This window comes from Notechis scutatus, chromosome Z (genome assembly GCF_049901735.1).
Source record: "Notechis scutatus isolate UNSWTSFEM ecotype Mainland chromosome Z, rNotScu1.2, whole genome shotgun sequence".
Classification (NCBI taxonomy): Eukaryota; Metazoa; Chordata; class Lepidosauria; order Squamata; family Elapidae; genus Notechis; species Notechis scutatus.
Genome location: NC_142025.1, coordinates 93,471,153 through 93,486,218, shown reverse-complemented (window position 1 = coordinate 93,486,218; position 15,066 = coordinate 93,471,153). Strand labels below are relative to the sequence as shown.

General features: G+C 37.7%; 1 protein-coding gene and 1 pseudogene across 2 annotated transcripts in view; both read left to right on the top strand.

The window, feature by feature from the left end:
* LOC113424374 (uncharacterized) overlaps positions 1-15,066 on the top strand; it is a 103,046-nt gene that overhangs the window by 81,787 nt on the left and 6,193 nt on the right. The gene's annotated exons all lie outside the window — the stretch shown is intronic.
* Positions 1,829-14,838, top strand: LOC148129004 (gap junction delta-3 protein-like; annotated as a pseudogene). The gene is made up of 3 exons (XR_015746080.1): positions 1,829-2,297; positions 12,316-12,915; positions 14,526-14,838. The product of XR_015746080.1 is annotated as a gap junction delta-3 protein-like (transcript).

Here is a 15,066-nt window from a genome sequence, read left to right as displayed (position 1 = left end):
AACACAGATTCTGAGCATGATGTTATCTGGCCTAGACCTTTGGTGTGGCCCCTTCCTCTCCACCCAGCGTGGATCATCCAAATGACATTCCAGGGCCCCCTATCAGTTAGACCAAAGTGTTTATTGGAAAGCAGTCAAGTGTCCAAAGAACTGTCAGAGTTTCCACTGGGGTGGGGAGCAGGCGGGGGGAGGGATGGAAAGGGATGACTGCAGAGTTTCAACCAACACTCCAATCTCCTGGACTGTACTATTTAAAGGCTCTCAAATCACTAAGAAAAATCTCAGCGGCATTGAATGCACCTTATGGAGGAACCAGAAGTCCAATTCCTTTGTCTAACCAAGAGCTTTTTCAGAGTTGTGGATATACTGTTGGAAAACAATTTTTGATTATTCTTTATAATAAGTATAGTCTACTCTTGTTTTTATAATAATCATGCACGATGGAAAGTTGAGATCGATCAATACACAAAGCTATGTATTTTCACTTTCTGGCTTAACTTTAACTTTAGTGTGTTAGTCAATTGTTTTTTTATTTGATAAATCATGGTTATTGAATTGCCACGATTTGTGTTTCAAATTCAATCATAAATTCATGGCCAAGTAGAAAATGAATCTAAGTCCACCTTAATTCTATGAGTAGTGAAAGCTAATAATTAAATCCAAAAACTGACCTAACATAAAGCACATTTTTGCACCCATTTTATCCAGTCTCAATGATACCTATCTTGGCCTTGAAAACTTTTTTTTTTTTTTTGTTGAATCTAAAGTCCTGAAAGTTGGTAGAGCTAATACCTTTTAAACCTGAACATCTTCACAAATTATTTTCAGAGATTTAGCATTGCAATTACAAAACATATACTATTAATGTACAAATGGTTTTTCTGTTTTTGCAAAATTTAAGACATATTTCTGAAGCCAGATGATAAATTCATTAATGTTCTACACTGGTCCTGCTCCTTACAGTATAAACAGATTAAAAAAACATAACAAATAAGGCAATGTCCATTATCACATCAGTTTTGGCTTCAAATATTGAAAGAAAGCCCTCAAAGCTATAGAGAATAATTTATTAATAACTCCAGGATGAACTATGTTTTAGTAGTGAATCCAATCAATGAAATTGGGTCAAAGATTAATCTGTTCTCATATGTTTCCAAAATATTGATAGCCAGTGGCAACCAACATTCCCATACTGGCCCCCAATAATGCCTTATTAGCAATAACAAATTAGCAATAACAAAGGGAAGTACAGCTTGTTAATGATGGTCAGCCTATAAACTATTGTTGAGTGCATGATGTCATAGCTGCAGAGTCTAGAAGCCAAGACATCAGCCGGCAGACAGCCATACATCTGGGTCTCAGAGTTTTCCCTGATCTCTCTGTTTTTCTTGGTTTCAGGCAGAGAGATTAGGGGGGTAAAACAAAGTGAAACCTGGTGTGGCTCTGTTTATGGAAGGCAACAGGTCTGTTCCACAGGTGGAAAGCAGAAGAGCACCCCAAACAGAATTCCACAGGAGAAGTTGGCAATGGTATGGACTAGAATATGATCTTTAATAATCCCCTCTATTTCTCCAGTCATGAGAAGGATGCATATTGGCAGCAGAGGTACATCTGTCTGGTTTGAAGGTCTTATGTAGTTTAGTTCTTGGCATCTTTCCTACAAAGATCTTTTCTACAGAGCCAAAATGGGAAAGAAAAAGCGTCCAATTCTGGGAAATGAGAAATCCCTGGCCTTCCTCTTGGGAGACATTTCCAGGTCCCTTCTAAATGTAAGAGGGCAGGAGCTTCAGAATAAGAAATAACAAGGAAGAATGAGGAGGGTTAATGATACATTTTTAACAATATTTTTTTTTAAAATATTCTAATCTATTCTCTTTTATTGGAGATTCCTATAACATTTAGTTAACAGACAGGGCAGAATTTGCTTTTAAAATGGAAGTTAAATCTGAATAGACATCATCCCGGCCTGCTGCCCCTAAGGCATGAAAAAGTATCTGAGGAGATGGGGCATTGCTGTTTGCTTGCTGGGAAGACCACTAGGCAGGCCAGAGTAACAGCCCTGTCACTTTAACAGTTGAATATTTCCAGGCTGAGCTAAAGGAAAAGCCCACCCTCTCTCTCCATGCCACTGTCCCAGCTAGAGCTGAAATCTGCAGGAAGAGAACAAAAGATGCCAGGCAGACTCAAAACCAGCTTTAGATAAAGCAAGTACCAGCAACCCAGTAACAAGATATCATGGAGAGGTGAGATCCCTGAGCAAGCCAGAAGGAAGGCATCACATCGGAGCTGAAATACAGGTAAGATGGAAAAAAGTTGTATCTGCTTTCCGAAAATAGCCCTCTGCAAATTCTACTGCCAAGTGGATATTTTTATTTAGCAAAGCGGGATAGGGGAGAAAAGCAATGCAGTGTCTAAAGGAGAAGAACATCTTGGAGGGTGGGGTGCGCGTATACTTTGTGTATCACGTATACCTTTACCGTAGGATCCTTCCAGGTCTTTTCTTAGAGTGAGGATTATCAGAAGTAAATATTTCGTAGAAAGCAGTGAGCCGAAAAAGTCTTCCATCTTAGTGAGTAATTCTCCACATTACTCCCAATTAATTTTATACAAATATTCAATGATTTCAGGAATAATGAGGGCCTTCCTCTACTCTAGAAACTTTACAAGAGAAAAACGGGGGTAAACAACTTTTTTTATTGGATCACAGTAAAGCATTAGTAGAGAATCAGCTAAGTAATTGAACAGAAGAATCCTAGAATCATCGGGCTAGAAGGGACCTTGGTGGTCCTTTTTCCATTCTGAACAAATAGTTGCCCAATCTTTTCTTGTAAACCTCCAGCAATGGAGCACTCCCACCTTCAAGAGGCAAACTGTTCCATTGATTAATTGTTCTCACTATCAGGAAATTTCTCCTAAATTCCAGATTGGATCTTCCTCTGACAAGCTTCCACCCATTGATTCTTGTCCTGCCCTTTGGAAAATAATTGATCGCCTCTTCAAGTAATGGAAGATGATTATGATGTCACTAAGCCTTCTCTTTCTTAGCCTAAACGTATCTAGTCCCTTAATTGTTCAGATTATTGTGAAGTTCATTTTTTTATTTGCATTTATAATCCACTTGTTTCTAGAGTGGTCCAAGCAGTTAATATTTCAAATAAAATATGAATAATTAAAACCCTAAAAAAATACCAAAATTTACTTGTGCTGCAAAATTAAGAATCATTCTCTAAGTATGATCATCAGCGTTACTAAAAGTAATTTCATGTAGACATCTACATTTTATTAAAAAGTTTTCCCAATGCCTCTTTTAAATACACAAATATTCTTTTGCTTTCCTAAATATTTAGGCAGTAGCTTTTTTATTACACTGAAATTATGTTTGTGGCTATTAGTGAAAATAAGATCATAGGTAAATAAATGAGAAATGACCATGCATATTATAAATTAACTATAGTGGGCATACAATTATTAGTCAATGAATTAGGATGATTTGGTTTTGAATTATCCTATTAGAATAATTTAAAATAAGAAACAACAATGAACATTGGGCTTTGAGCTACTGAATAGCCTGATAAATTATAAACATATGCAAGTGCACCCTAATTCTGATATATTTCTTTATAATATGAAAATAATGTAGAATTTAAATACAAAAGCTACTCTGGACTGGAAAAAAAAGTATCTGTGATATATTCTGTAATATATTCTAATTTAATCCATTTCCAAATCTTTGGTTTTGAATTATCCTATTAGAATAATTTAAAATAAGAAGCAACAATGAGTATGCCATCTGCATAGTTGGAGATAAAAATCTGGGCAATCCTTTTCCTATTATTGTTCCATCCTATCAGAAGCGGATCATTCCTTGAAAATATATGTAGAATTACAGAATGAACAACTTCCTCACAAAATCCGTAGCATATTTGTGGTAAACAATCTCCCATGAAATCCTGATGGCTACAGTTGGTCTTCAACTTACAAACATTCATTTAGCAACCATTCAAAGTTAGAACTGAACTGAAAACGTGGCACACAACCAGTGCTTGAATTTAGAGCTATTGCAGCTTCCCCACAATCATGTGACCAGAGTTCAGGCTCTGGGCAATTGGTGTGTATTTTATGATGACATCCCAGGATCGTGTGATTGCCATTTGTGACCATCTCAGCCAGCTTCCGACAAGCAAAGTCAAAAGGGGAAGCCAGATTCATTCAACAGCCATGAATTTAAAATTGCAGTGATTTCTTTAACAATAGTGGCTACAGAGGTCACAAAATTGGCCACGACTCGCTTAACGATTACCTTGCTTAGCAATGGAAATTTTGGTGCCAATTCTGGTTGTAAGTCGAGGACTACTTATACAGCCACACAAAGCCTCTCATGGTTCCAGAACGTTCCCACAGCTTAGATTCTGTAGGTTTCGGCAACTTTCTTTCTACATTTTTTGCTGGAGAAAATTCCTTGGCGGAAAGCAGGACTGGTTAGCATGAGTAGATATTTTGATCTCTCCAGTGGTAGATGTTGTATTTTTTTTAATTGAGACTTTTCTCATGCGCTTGAGAAAAAAGTTTTTTTTAGGATGAAAACTTCCTACCAGAGCCATTCCTAGAAAATAAAAATAAACAATAGAAATGGTGGGAAGTTATAACCCAGTGCTGGAAATCCCTGCCCAGAGAAAGATCTCCGAAGTGAAAGAGAGCAACGTGGGAGGCTCGGAGAGGAGGGGGAGAAGCAACCTCAACCATTTGACTTCTAATAAAATGTTCGTAGAAAGATGTTTTGTGAGTGTGCCTATTCTCGAAATACTAATTATGTCCACTAACCCCCAAAGGTTGTGGAACCTTTGCTCTAAAAGCATAAATGTTGAAGTGTAAAAGTGTACTTGGCCTCTTCTTTGAGTTCCAAAGATGCACTTCAGTCTCTTACTGTACTGTACTTACTGTGCATAAGCGCACCAACATGCCTACCGTCCCTGTCCTATTGTTTCTCTATTCTTTTATTTTTCTTATATGTACCCATCTCATGAATTCACAACTATGTATACACTTATACTTATTATCTTGTAAACAATTGACAAATCAAATAAATAAATAAATAAATAAATAAACATTTAGCCCACACTGATGATTGTTTCTAGGCATTGATTTTCTGCAGTGACTGCTACCGTCTCTGCAATGCCCAGTGGAAATTCTTGTCTCAGCCTAATGAAGCAATCTCTCCCCAAAGCAATTTACCCACTTAGCTAACTGGGATTGGGATAAGCTGTGAGATAGTAGTTGAAATTCCTTCTTTCCAGATAAGTTTACAACAGGCAAAAATAAAAAAATCCATCCCTGTTTTGGTGTTGTCATTAACCTGTCTTTTTTTTTTTAAACAAACTTTATTGGTTTTACCATTAAAAAACAACATATCTACAAATATACACAGAAAGAAAGACCAGGCCTTGACAGAGGCCAGCAAGAAAGAAAAGAACGAAAAGGGGGGAAAGGGGGAATGGGGAAGGGGGAAACGTAAAGAGGAAAAAACAATTAAAATAGAATCATATCTTTTGTAACAGTCTGCAAGATCCTTTCTTCTTCAAATGTGCCATAAGCAGAACTTATCGATCTCTCTACTTAGATTGCCCTTGGCTAGAGTTCTCTTCACTGTGCTCTATCTCTGATTTAGCCAATTGTACCAAGTGTTCCAGTTGTTATAGTAAGTTGATGATTCTTTGGTTTTTAGTGTTAGCGTTAATCTATCCATTTCAGTGCACTCTAAGATTTTCTGGATAATCATCTGTTCAGTGGGAATGGAAGGTGATTTCCAGCACTGAGCGAACGCCAGTCTGGCCGCAGTTAGGATATGGATTATCATATACTTCGTTTTCTTTGATAATTGTTTATCAAAAATCCCTAAAAGGAAGGACTCTGGTTTATATTCAATTTGTTCCTTACTTATCTCCTCCAGCCAATGCCTAACTTTTTGCCAATACTTCTGTGTTTCCTTGCATGACCACCACATGTGAAAGAAGGTACCATCTATGTTTTTGCATTTCCAGCATTTTGGACTCGTGTTGGGGTGCATTTTCGCCAACCTCGAAGGGGACAAGTGCCATCTATAGAACATTTTATATGAATTTTCTTTGTACGCTGCTGATTTTGTGATCTTGTTATTTCTATTCCAAATCCTTTCCCATTCTGATAGAGTAATGCTCCGTCCCACGTTTCTGCTCCAAGCAATCATATTTCCCTTAACTATCTCTTGTTCTAATTCTGTTTCCAATAAATATTTGTAAAATTTGGATATATTTTTTGTGTGTGGTCCTAATAAAAATTTGTCTAAGATCTGCAATTGGTTGTAGATTCCAAATTCTTTAGTATCTTGTTTATATCTGCTGTGAATTTGAAGGTATACCCACTGATCAATTGTAAATCCTTGCTCTTGTAATTCGTGTCGTGTTTTAAGTTTTCCTTGTGGGTCTAATAAATCTTTATATTTAATCATTTTTATGATGTCCAAATTATTAGGATGTACTATTGCCTCCATTGGGGATAGCCAGATCGGTATTTTTAAATAGTGTTTTTTACGTACTTTTTTCCAGTTGATTAATAGAGAGTCCCTAATAATATGCCTATGGAAATATGATTGCTTGGGTTTCCCAACATCCCACAAAAAGGCGTGCCACCCTCTCTGCATGTCGTGACCTTCTAGTAATAGAGTTCTTTTATTGGTTAGACTCACCCATTCTTTTAGCCACATTAAGGTGGCTGCCATATGGTATATTTCCCAATTTGGGAGGGCTAGTCCTCCTCTGCTTTTCAAATCTTGTAAAGCTTTTACATTGATCCTAGCTTTTCTTCCCTGCCAAATGAATTTTAGTGTTGTCTTGTTTAATTCTACGAAAAAGGTTTTATTTAGTTTGATTGGAATTGTCTGGAATAAATATAGAAATGTGGGTAATATATTCATCTTGATGGAAGCAATCCTACCCAATAATGAAAGCTGCAGCTTGCTCCAAGCTTCTAATTCTTTCTTAACTTGTTGAAGTAATTTGTCGTAATTGTTTTCTTTGAGCGATTTACTTTGTGGAGTTAGCCATATTCCTAAATATTTGACTTTTTTGGTCACCTGTATTCCCATCAATGCCTCTAACTCTTTATTCTGATCTTCTATTAGGTTCTTGGTCATTAATTTTGTTTTTTTCCTGTTTATTTTGAGTCCTGCAACTTCACCGAATCGTTCTATTTCTTCTAATAAGATATATCCTTTTTCTATGGGGTCCTCCAAGAAGAAGACCATATCATCAGCGAATGCTTGTACTTTGTACTCTTCTGATTTTATCCTCAAACCTCTAATTTCAGAGTTTTGCCTGATACATGTCAGAAGTGATTCTAAAGCAAAAATGAAAAGCAGAGGGGAGAGCGGGCAGCCCTGTCTAACCCCTTTTTCTATTTTTATAGGACCAGTTTGTTCCCCATTAATTAGAATATTAGCCTGTTGGGTATCGTAGATTGTAGTTATAATGTTTTCAAATCTGGTGCCGAGCTTCATGTTATAGATTTTTTGGATTAGAAAATGCCAATTTAGATTGTCGAATGCTTTTTCAGCATCTAAAAACATAAATGCAAACTGTTTCTCCGGGTGGGCTTCGTAAAATTCTAAAGTGTCTATCACTGTTCTTAGGTTATTCTTAATTTGTCGAAATGGGAGAAATCCGTTTTGATCTTTGTGGATATATGAATTTAAAACTTGTTTTAATCTATTAGCTATAATAGAGGAAAATAGTTTGTAATCTGCATTTAGTAGTGAGATTGGTCTGTAATTATTAATATATCTATGATCTAAGTCCTCCTTTGGGATCAGCGAGATTAAGGCACCCCTCCACGAGTCCGGCATCCTGGCTGCTAAAAGTACTTCGTTAAATACTTCCAACATCAGTGGTCCAATTTGTTCCATGGTTATTTTATATAGTTCTGCCAGAATCCCATCTGGTCCTGGCGACTTGTTGTTGCTTTGCTTCTCTATTGCTGACTTCAATTCCGACCATGTAATATTTTTATTCAGTAATTCTACCCATTCCTCTCCAATTGCTTTATCATTCGCTTCCTCTAAATATCTCCTTATTTTATCCTCGCTAATTTCTTCCTTTTTATATAATTTTCCAAAGTATTTATGGATGATCTCTTTCTTCCTCTCTATCTCGTGATGTAGATTGCCCGTCTCATCTATTAATTGGTGTATCCGTCTCTTTTCTCTCCCTTTTTTGAGTTTATGGGCTAACCATTTCCCTGGTTTGTTTGCATGCTCAAAGTACATTTGTTTAGTCATTTTCAGGTTTGTCTCCGATTTTTCTTGTTCGAGTAGGTTCAATTTGTGTTTGGTTGTTATTAGCTGATTTTGTGTTCTTTGATTTTTGGAATTTTTTTGTAGTTGGGCTTCTAAATCTTTAATTTCTTGTTGTAAATTGTTTTGTTGGGCATACTTTCTTTTATTTCTCATGGCATTGTAAGAGATTGTTATTCCTCTTATGCTTGCCTTCATTGTATCCCATATATTTTGTTTTGAGGTTGTTTCGTTATTATTTTCCTTTAAAAAAAAATTCCATATGTCCATATTTGAAAAAATTGAAAAAATTCCAAAGTCCATATTTTGTGTGGGTTAGAATTGTAAGTAAATTGGTTGTCCTCTGGGTTTAATTTCCTCCATGTGTCTACTAAATTCAGTTCGTTCATCATATCCTTACAAGACTTTGACAATTCTCTTTTTCCTTTTTTATTCTTACCTGCATTACTATGATCTTTTCGATGGTCAGCAATAGAGTTGAAGTCGCCTATCATACAAATGTTGCTTATTTCAAAGCCTATTATTTTTTGGTGGAGGTCTTTTAAAAATTTACCTTGGTCATCATTTGGAGCATAAATTACTACCAGTAAGAATGTAATAAAATTGATCGAAATTTGTACAACCAGAGTTCTTCCTTCGGGGTCAGACCAAATCAGCTCCGCTTTTAAATCATCTCTCACATATATTGCAATACCTTTCTTCTTGTGCTTATCTTCTGGTGCCGTAAAAAGCTTCCCAAGTTTCGGGCAAGTTAAGTATCTTTCCTCATTTTTCCTAATATGTGTTTCTTGTAAAAAAATTATATCAACATTCTGTTTAATTAGTTTGGTTAGAATGCTTTTCCTTTTAAATCTTGAATTTAGACCATTTATATTAATGGAGAGGAGTTTCTTTTCTTCCTCCATTTAACTAAGTCTGTTTCGCTTTTTGTCTTGTAACTATACGGCTCTCTTCTTGTGGTTGTTGTAAGGTTGTTTCTTCTCTTTCCTGTTGCGAGTTGTCTTTCCCTTGGGATTGGGAAGGTTTTTCTTCTTTATTCCTATAACGGCTACGCTCTTCTTGCAAATTCCTTTGGGTTTCCTCCCTAGAGTGTTGGTCCTCCGTATTTGTTAGCTGATCAAGGAAATCATGTGCCTGTTCTATGGAATCTATTTTAAGTTTCCTTCCCTTCCGTGATATTAACATCCCTTCAGGGATAAGCCATTTGAATGAGATTTCCTTTTTATTTAAATAATTGGCTAAAAATTTATAGTCTTGTCTCAAGGCCCTTACTTTTCTAGGGATTTGCTTAAGTATTGTAATTTCTTTGCCCTTGTATGTTATTCTCTCGTCTCTAGACATTCTAAGTATTAAGTCTCTCACTAAGTCTGTTTCGCTTTTTGTCTTGTAACTATACGGCTCTCTTCTTGTGGTTGTTGTTGTGGCTCTCTTCTTGAAAAATGGATATGGATCTCCCTCGGGCAGTTGTGACGTCTTGCGTAACTCGTGCTAACCCTGTAAACTTCGTCGAATTCTTTAAGTAAATCATCTTTCTCTTTCTTTAGCAGTTCGGCCAATAGACCTGCCATTAATTGCTCTAATTCCTCGTTCTTCGATTCTTCCACATTCTGAAATCTTAAGTATGTCGCTGCTCTGTCCATTTCTAGTTGGACCAAGGAGTCTTCCATTTCTCTGTTTACGTTTTTAAAGTCTTCCTCTGCCTGCTCTAGGTTCTTCTCCATTCGCTCTGTCCTTGTCTCTATTTCTTTTATCTTTATTTCATTTTTTTCCATGGCCTGTTGCATTGACCCGATCTTATCTTCCACCTTCAATATATCTGCTTTCATCTCCGCCTTCAATTTTCCCATCTCTTCCTTCAGTTCATTAATGTCCGCTCTAGTCTCATTGTGATTCTTGATCATAATCTCCTGCATTTTGGACATTGATTCTTGCAGAGATAATAATGTCGCTTGTAAGTTGGCGTTGGTAACAGTCGGTTGTTTTTCCCCTGTCATGGATTCCTCAATAGTCTTCTGGACTGATGGGGAGGCTGGTGTCAACGTGGTCGTCAAGGTCGGGGTGTTCTTCCTTCCCGTTTTCAGGGCCGTGGTTGTTGTAGAGGTCATCTCTATTAGGATTTGTTTTTGCAATTGGACTATATTTATTATATTATCCCAAATCACCATTCGGTGCTATTACCCCTTGGATATAATTTCCAGACTGTTTACGAAGATTACTCAACCGTGTTATTAAATTCTATTTCTTCAGACCGGTTTGTTATTTGGGCAATTTAAATTCCAATATGGTAGACTTTTATCTAATACTATATGATCTTCTCTGCGATAGATTTATCTTCCAAATATAAATATATTTGACGACTGAAAAAATCAATATTATATCAAATCCACCTCAGTTAGGGCTTTCAAACAGTTCTAAAATTTCTAACTCTATGTAACACTTTATCTTATACTACATATTAATATTGAAAATTCAAATTAATCTAAATCAATCCTACTTAACAGTCCTTAAAGTTATTAAATGTTCAATATACAAAACACTCTAATCAATTAATGCTTTTATCTATAGAAAGCAGTGTACCTCTCATAAATAAATCACTTTTCAAATTTATAATTATTATATAGAGGAAGGAAAGGTCAAAAGAAAAGACAAAGAAAGAGGAAAGGTACGGAAGGAAAGGAATGTTCTTAGTTTCAAGAGGTCTGTAGAGAAAGGTCCATAGGATTAATGCCAAAAGAAAGTCAAACCGAAATTGAAGTTGGTGTTTTTTGTCTTATTATGTCTCTTTCTGGACGCACCAGAAGATGGGGGTGAAAGAAAGTGCTGACATCCTAATCTGTTCAGACAAAGTCAGGTAATCTGGATCCCATCCATTAAGTAATATCATCTGATGGGATTTTGGAAGTATGATTTAACTGTTACAGTGCCTGCTCTCAGGAACAGCTTCATCCAGATATTCAGAGGGTCTCGCTCTCCTTCTAAAATGCTTTGAACATCTGTCTCTTCTCCAAACTTTTCAGATACAGTGACTCCTTTGGGATAGGGTGTAGAAGCGAGACTGATTGCAGATTATCACTTTAGGATTAACTATTAAGGTTTTTGGATTATTTTTTTATATACTTGCTTTTTATTGTTCACTGCCCAGAGTTACTTGGAGTTCAGCAATTCTAAAAATATGCTGTATAAAGGTAAATAAATATTCAGTAAATAAATATGCAGTATTGTAGTGCCTTTAAGTTGCACAGCTATCAGCAATAAAAGATTCATGTGGAATTTTATTGCATGGCTGGGGAAGCAGTATACAGTTCATGTTGCATGTTCTTTGTTTGTAACAATCCGTTGAATAAATCTACGATAGGCCAAAAATCACATAATCTGCATCATCTCTAAAAGAGGATTTGCATCCAGACATCTCTTCTCCTAAACCAGTATGCTAACTTCTGTACTAAATTGGCTATTTCAGATAGTATTTTTCCCTGAGAAGACAGTCACTACATTTGTAGATATATTGGAGAGCATTTAGCTTAGCAGAGCTTGATAAAATCTCTTTGGGATTTTACTCAGTTATAATAGCAAACGATGGATAACTTTAGGTGTTACTTAAAACTGTCACGTGTACCTCTTAGATTGCTCAAAGATCATTCCCAATAATGGATTTATTTCATTAATTTAACTTTACATGCAATCCTAAGCTTCTACCAGGATCAAGACCCCTCCTCCTCTTTGCAGGCAGAGAGACTCACAACTGAAACAACAAGATCTCCTGCTATTGCCGAGTCATTTGTTTGATTCTACACTCCATTATTAGTAGGACATTACCACAGGCAGCAGATAATTCCAAATTATTCGCTGCTTGTGGAGGTCCATCATTGGACTGCATTTCTCCTCTATTCCTTCTATTCATTGCATAACCATTTGCTTTTAGCAAGTCACCAATTCCCTTAGAGAATTTTATTGAGGATGATCTTTCTGTTCTTCTTTCCTTTCTCCTGCAGCAGCGATGGGCGAGTGGGGATTCTTGAGTTCCTTGCTAGATGCAGTGCAGGAGCACTCACCCATGGTCGGATGCTTCTGGCTAGTGGTGATGCTCATCTTCCGTATACTCATTCTAGCCACGGTGGGCAGTGATGTGTTTGATGATGAGCAGGAGGAGTTTGAGTGCAACACTAAGCAGGTGGGATGCAAACAGATTTGTTACGACTTGGCATTCCCCATTCCCCATTTCTGCTTCTGGGTTTTCCACATTGTAGTGCTTTCAGCCTCAGCTGTTCTGTTTGTCATCTATTCTATGCACCAGACTACCAAGATCTGAAGGAAATTGAAGGCAATCAGGAGAAAGCCAATCAGGCAGGGAGGAAAGTTCAGGAACAATTTGAACTCCAGCCAAGTCAACGAACCCGAAATATTCAGACTTTCTACATAGTCAATGTCATAGTAAGAAACTTGGCTGAGATGGGCTTTCTGGTAGGGCAGTGGATGTTATACGGCTTCCAAGTAGGATATCAATATATTTGCAAGCATCGTATGTGTCCTCATCTCATTGATTGCTTTGTATCTCGGCCAACCGAGAGGACCATCTTCATTCAGTTCTACAGGTGAAACTCGAAAAATTAGAATACCGTGAAAAGTTCATTTATTTCAGTAATGCAACTTAAAAGGTGAAACTAATATATGAGATAGACTCATTACATGCAGAGCAAGGTAGTTCAAGCCGTGATGTGTCATAATTGTGATGATTATGGCTTACAGCTCATGAAAATCCCAAATCCACAATCTCACAAAATTAAAATATTACATGCAATCAATAAAACAAGGATTGTACATAGAGTAATAGCGGACCTCTGAAAAGTATAAGCATTCCTATGTATTCAGTACTTGGTTTGGGCCCCTTTTGCAGCAATTACTGCCTCAATGCGCCGTGGCATGGAAGCTATCAGCCTGTGGCACTGCTGAGGTGTTATGGAAGACCAGGATGCTTCAATAGCGGCCTTCAGCTCTTTTGCATTGTTCGGTCTCATGTCTCTCATCTTTCTCTTGGCAATGCCCCATAGATTTTCGATGGGGTTCAGGTCAGGTGAGTTTGCTGGCCAATCAAGCACAGTAATCCCATGGTTTGGTGCTTTTGACAGTGTGGGCAATGAAGTTAGCATCCCCATAAAGCTCATCTGTGGAAAATGAAGTCAGCATCCCCATAAAGCTCATCTGTGGAAGGAAGCATGAAGTGGTCCAAAATGTCCTGGTAGACGGCTGTGTTGACCCTGGACTTAATGAAGCACAGTGGACCAACACCAGCAGATGACATGGCTTCCCAAATCAACACAGACTGTGGAAACTTCACACTGGACTTCAAGCATCTTGCAGTGTGTGCCTCTCTATTCTTCCTCCAGACTCTGGGTCCTTGGTTTCCAAATGAGATGCAAAAGTTGCTCTCATCAGAAAAGAGGACTTTGGACTACTGAGCAACAGACCAGGTCTGTTTTTCTTTAGCCCAGGTAAGACGCTTCTGACGTTGTTTGTTGTTCAGGAGCGGCTTGACAAGAGGAATACAACATGTCCAGGATCCGCCTGTGTGTGGTGGCTCTTGATGCACTGACTCCAGCCTCAGTCCACTCCTTGTGAAAGCCCCCAACACTTTTGAATGGCCTTTTCCTGACAATCCTCTTCAGGCTGCGGTCATCCCTGCTGCTTGTGCATCTTTTTCTTCCACACTTTTCCCTTCCACATAACTTTATATTAATGTGCTTTGATACAGCACTTTGGGAGCATCCAACTTCTTTTGCAATTACCTTTTGAGGCTTTCCCTCCTTATGGAGGGTGTCAATGATGGTTTTCTGCACAACTGTCAGGTCAGCAGTCTTTCCCATGATTGTGATTCCTACTGAACCAGACTGAGAGACCATTTAAAGGCTCAGGAACCCTTTGCAGGTATTATGGCTTCATTAGCTGATTAGAGTGGGACACTTTGAGCCTAGAATGTTGAACCTTTTCACAATATTCTAATTTTCTGAGAATGTGGATTTGGGGTTTTCATGAGCTGTAAGCCATAATCATCTCAATTACAACAAATCACAGCTTGAACTATCTTGCTTTGCATGTAATGAGTCTATCTCATATACTGTATTAGTTTCACCTTTTAAGTTGCATTACTGAAATAAATGAACTTTTGCACGATATTCTAATTTTTCGAGTTTCACCTGTGGTGAAACATGGTGGGGCTTGTTTCAGCTTTTCTCAGTCTGGCGGAGCTGGCTCACCTGTTGCTCAAGAAGCGATGCCGGAGATGTTATGTGATCGCTCCTCCTGCTATTGCGTCATACGAACAGCAGGACAATTGGTCCAACCAGAAACAAGAGAAATCACAGCACTTTTGAGCCCCAGCTGATGGAGGTACCAAAGGGACATCATCTCATGAGGGGATTCCTAACCATTACAAATCCAAGGCTCATTTTCATCATAAGAACTCCATCAAGAGCAGCCGATCTTCCCGCTCTTCTGCCAGAGGTGACTTAACAGTATAAGAGCAGAGAATACTTCCTTGTCTCTTTGATTTGCTCCCTGGGTGAGCTGGATTCTTCCAGGGCCAGGAAAATAATGGACATCTATTTTCAGCTAAAGTTGAATTATCTAGATCTAAAATGTAACATTCTGCACTTGGGACTTGGTCACATTTGTGACAATTCATTATTTACTTTCACATACATATGTGGGATATTGAATAGCATGCCAAAGAAATGCTGCAAATAATA